Source organism: Silurus aristotelis (genome assembly GCF_946808225.1).
Source record: "Silurus aristotelis genome assembly, chromosome: 7".
Lineage (NCBI taxonomy): Eukaryota > Metazoa > Chordata > Actinopteri > Siluriformes > Siluridae > Silurus > Silurus aristotelis.
Window position 1 is genome coordinate 31,924,638 of NC_139580.1, and position 5,783 is coordinate 31,930,420.

A 5,783-nucleotide genomic window follows, 5' to 3' on the forward strand; every position below is an offset into this window, starting at 1 on the left:
ATTATTTTAATTACCATTATTATTATTATTAATATTATGATTATGATTATTATGATTATGATTATTATGATTATGATTATTATTATAGAGAAACAAATCCCACATAAAAGCTGAAACAGGTGGAAAGGTGATCAGGAGCATCAGTACCGGAGTGAAGAGGAGAAAAGCGATGTTCATCATTTATTGTCTAATCCTGATTATTAACATCAAATTCATGTTTTATTAATTTAATTAAAAATAAATGAATAAATGAGCAATACATTTCCAGAAATGTTGCAGTGAGCAGAAATGGACATTTCGGCTAATAGTGTAGGAGAACATCATCATTAGAATATCTTGAATACGTGGCTGAAACAAACACAAACAGAGGAAACGAAGTTCAGAAACGTCTCTGTAGCAGCAATGTTCAGGCTACTTGGTAAGTTTCCAGTGAATCCTGTTTTAGAGCATCATCTCACATTATTTCTGGATTCTTCTGTTTTTCACTCATGTTCTTTATCTCAATCAGGGCGACTTCGCCAACATGGCCTTAAGGAGAACGTGGCAGAGTTCAGGGGACAAAAAGGTATCACTAAAGGATCAATTAAACACGTCCTTAATCAATCTTTATCTTTATTCTCTGATTTTTAGTTCTCTAGCAACAGGAAAGTGCTTCAGCAAGTCCTTATTTTATGATGGATTTTGTGTGCAGATTTGCTGTGGGAGGTGCAGCTCGCAGTGGTTTATGCCACTCATGATCTGGCACCCAGCAGCCCCAAAGTCGCTCTGAACGCTTTAGAATCGTGGAAGAAAGACCTCACAAAGCCCGTTCCTCCAGCCGTCCCCAAGTGCCTGAAGCAGATCAGCCTTCTTTTTTCTCACCTAAAGACCAAAAAAATTATTACAATAAATAATGTTTAATAGATTTTTTATTTTTTTTATTATTGTACATAAATAGCACAGTGTTATTGATTGTCTCTTTACTGTTTCGGGTCGTGCGTTTCACACCCAATCATCTGCCTTCAGTCCCAATCATCCTCTTAAGAACATCAATATGATGCCACAGCTGTAGAAACCATCATTATTATACAGCATATAATACATGCAGTATAACAGAGCACATACAGATTCTTGTGCATTTTCCCTGCATTACAGTTTTCCTGCTGTTTTGAAATGAAGTCAAATTGTGTGTTTTTGTACAGATTCTACAAAGAAAATGCAAAAGTGTAAATGGCTCAAAAAAAACTGAACTGTTGTGATCTGTTTGGGTTGACCTTTATATAATGTCCTTTATACTGATAAAACCTTCATAATGAGCGTGTTAATAAACACGTTAACCCAAATTCATTTTAACAGCACTAATATTATTAATGCACAATTAATGCAGCACGCATTTCTTCATTTTTATTAAAAATTAAAAACTTTTAACGCAACACATTTATTCACAACGTCCTTTCCTTTACTCGGATATTGTTATATTTTTATCATGCCCCAACAAACACTTAAATCTTGGAGAGGTTTTCCATATGAACTACGATTCCCATGGGGTCTTTTCTGATCAGGGAAGAATCACACAGCACACAGAATGATGCATATGTTCTTATTCAGTTTAATGCAGATAACAGACAAGTATATATTCAGTATATATTCACACTGGAAAAAACCTGACCTAAAACTGTTCCTGATTGGGTAAGAAGACATAGTAACCAGAGATATGTGAGCCCTCACAAAGACATTCCATGTGCCTTACATACCCACATCGTAAAGATCCTATAGACACTGAACAGACAACATAAGAATGTGTTTAGAGAACCAGTGTGAGGCTCATCTTAATACTAACAGATATATAAATACAAAATAAATAAAATTATCACTAAACATTTGTTTTATTGATGCATTAATTCTTAAATCAAGGACCAGAATCCGCCAATTAAAAGCATCCGTGAGGAAACAGCAAAAGTTCTGATTGGTATCATGATAATTCACGTACAGGGGAAGCTTGTATTGTGAGTAACATGATTTATAAATACTTTACAGGAGGAGCAAAACCTTTTTTTATTTAATGCATTACGAGCAATAACAATAATAATGCATTGTGAACATCGAGCATCGCGCTAATAACATAACATGCAAACGGCTCACGCTCAAATACTCAGCTTTCCTTTTCCCAAAAGTCTTGGGGATCATCAAGATGTTTTCTGGCAAAAAGTGAGACGAGCCTTTACGGTCATTTTGCTTAGCAGTTTTCGTCTTGGAAAAAAAAAACATTTTTGCCAGGTCTCTTTCTCATGGTGGAGTCATGAACACTGACCTTAACTGAGGCATGTAAGGGCTGCAGTTCTTTGGATGTTGTTGTGGGGTCTTTTGTGAACTCTTGGATGAGTGGTCGCTGTGCTCTTGGGGTAATTTTGGTCAGCTGGCCACTCCTGGGAAGATTCTTCACTGTTCCATGCTTTTGCCATGTGTGAATAATTTCTCTCACTGTGGTTCGCTGGAGTCCCAAAGCTTTAGAAGTGGCTTTATAACCTTTTCCACACTGATAGATATCAATTACGTTCTCATTTGTTTCTGAATGTATTTGGATCTTGGCATGATGTCTCACTTTTGAGGAGCTTTTGGTCGACTTCACTTTGTCAGGCAGGTCCTATTTAAGAGATTTCTTGATTGCTAACAGGTGTGGCAGTAATCAGGCCTGTGTGTGGCGAGAGAAATATTTCACACAGGGTCATGTTGTTTTGGGTTTTGTTTTCCCTAAATAATAAAAAAATATTTAAAAGAAATATTTAAAATCTGCATGTTGTGTTCATTTGTGTATCGTTTACTGATATTTAAATTAGTTTGATGATCTGAAACATTAAAGTGTGACAAACATGCAAACAAATAAGAAATCATGAAGGGGCAAACACTTTTTCACACCACTATATATATATATATATATATGATAGGAGGATGAGGAGAAACTAAATCTGAAGCTACCAACAGGCCAACAGCAACACTGAAGGAACTACAGGAATGTCTGGCAGGTGCTGCTCACACCGTACATGTGACTACTGTATACTGTATTCTGTACAAGTCTGGGCTGTGGGGTAGGGGGCAAGAAGGAAGCCATTCTTTTACAAAGAACAATATGCAAGACTGTCTGTCTTCTTCTTCCTTTTCTTCTTCTTCTTTCAGCTGCTTCTATTAGTGGTCACCACAGTGGATCATCTTTCAAACCAACCACCTGCATGTCTTCTCTCACCACATCCATAAACCTTCACCTTAGCCTTTCTTTTTTCCTCCTCAGCCTTCTCCAATATAGCCCATGCTTCTACCGACATACATGACACACACACACACACACACACACACACACACACACACCAATATCTCAAAAACGTTGAAAAAGGTGAATGAGAGAGATCTTAAAGTGACCTACCTAGTAGCTCAACTCGTAGCCTAATAAAAAAAGCCCCACACTGTGGCAGAGACATTAATGCCCCCCGCCTGCAAAGCCGCTGTCAACAAGATGCTCGATGCAAGATGACGCAGTTAAAGAAATAGCTAAAGTTCCTCTCAGATTACACAAATACCAGACATATTAATGACACTGAAAACAGAGAGACACTGAGAGCTGCTGAGCAAAAGCTTTGTAAGTGTGTGTTGAGTACATGTGTATTATCTACTCTCTCTCTCTCTCTCTCTCTCTCTCTCTCTCTCTCTCTCTCTCTCTCTCTCTCTACTCTCTCTCTACTCTCTCTCGCTCTCTCTCTCTACTCTCTCTCTCTTTCTCTCTCTCTCTCTCTCTCTCTCTCTCTCTCTCTTTCACTCTCTCTCTCTCTCTCTCTCTCTCTCTCTCTCTCTCTTTCTCGCTCTCTCTCTCTCTCTCTCTCTCTCTCTCTCTCTCTCTCTCGCGCGCTCTCTCTCTCTCGCTCTCTCTCTCTCGCTCTCTCTCTCTCTCTCTCTCTCTCTCTCTCTCTCTCTCTCTCTCTCAGGATACCCAGAAGGACAAATAAAATTGGAGATTCTTCCCAGAATAAACAGAATTGATGTTGATGCCATCAGACACAATAATATTATTGGGCCTCCGCAGAATTCAAACCGAAGTAAGTTTCTCTTAAAAGCGGATGCTGTTACAGAACCACTGTGAACGAGTGTGTGAACGAGTGTGTAAAGGACTGTGTGAGCGAGTGTGTGAGCGAGTTTGTGAACGAGTGTGTGAGCGAGTGTGTGAACGAGTGTGTGAGCGAGTGTGTGAACGAGTGTGTGAGCGAGTGTGTGAGCGAGTGTGTGAACGAGTGTGTGAACGAGTGTGTGAACGAGTGTGTAAACGACTGTGTGAGCGAGTGTGTGAGCGAGTGTGTGAACGAGTGTGTGAGCGAGTGTGTGAACGAGTGTGTGAGCGAGTGTGTGAACGAGTGTGTGAGCGAGTGTGTGAGCGAGTGTGTGAGCGAGTTTGTGAACGAGTGTGTGAGCGAGTGTGTGAACGAGTGTGTGAGCGACTGTGTGAGCGAGTGTGTGAGCGAGTGTGTGAACGAGTGTGTGAGCGAGTGTGTGAACGAGTGTGTGAGCGAGTGTGTGAGCGAGTGTGTGAGCGAGTTTGTGAGCGAGTGTGTGAGCGAGTGTGTGAACGAGTGTGTGAGCGAGTGTGTGAACGACTGTGTGAGCGAGTGTGTGAACGAGTGTGTGAGCGAGTGTGTGAACGAGTGTGTGAGCGAGTGTGTGAACGAGTGTGTAAACGACTGTGTGAGCGAGTGTGTGAGCGAGTTTGTGAACGAGTGTGTGAACGAGTGTGTGAGCGAGTGTGTGAACGACTGTGTGAGCGAGTGTGTGAACGACTGTGTGAACGAGTGTGTGAGCGAGTGTGTGAACGAGTGTGTGAGCGAGTGTGTGAACGACTGTGTGAGCGAGTGTGTGAACGAGTGTGTGAGCGAGTTTGTGAACGAGTGTGTGAGCGAGTGTGTGAACGAGTGTGTAAACGACTGTGTGAGCGAGTGTGTGAGCGAGTTTGTGAACGAGTGTGTGAACGAGTGTGTGAGCGAGTGTGTGAACGACTGTGTGAGCGAGTGTGTGAACGACTGTGTGAACGAGTGTGTGAGCGAGTGTGTGAGCGAGTGTGTGAACGAGTGTGTGAACGAGTGTGTAAACGAGTGTGTGAGTGAGTTTGTGAACGAGTGTGTGAGCGAGTGTGTGAACGAGTGTGTGAACGAGTGTGTAAACGACTGTGTGAGCGAGTGTGTGAGCGAGTTTGTGAACGAGTGTGTGAGCGAGTGTGTGAGCGAGTTTGTGAACGAGTGTGTGAGCGAGTGTGTGAACGAGTGTGTGAACGAGTGTGTGAGCGAGTGTGTGAGCGAGTTTGTGAACGAGTATGTGAGTGAGTGTGTTAGATCTCTTTCAGCTAATGAACATGTAATGGTGTATCATTTCATCACGTGTAAATTTGTACGTTTGATTCTTTCGTGTGAAATGCTGCTTTTGTCTAAGTTACAGATGTTACATGTTTGTTTCACATGAAAATACAGTGAGCTGATATGTGAATAATGATGTGGCTGCATTCTGAACACTTGGTGCTTCTTGTTCCTGCTGTTAAAATGTGTGACGTATTTCTTGTTGTTTTTTAGATTCTTTATATGAGGTGTTTGGTTCAACCACCTCCAAACCTTCACCATCGCCTAAAGATGAAATAACACAAAATTATTTCTCACATTTTTTAATCAGATTTTAAAACAATACCAAGAACACACATAAAAAAATAAATAAATAAACCCTGTGTCTCTGTTTGTATTACTCCCCATTCTACTGGACCCACTGCATGGAGTTTACTC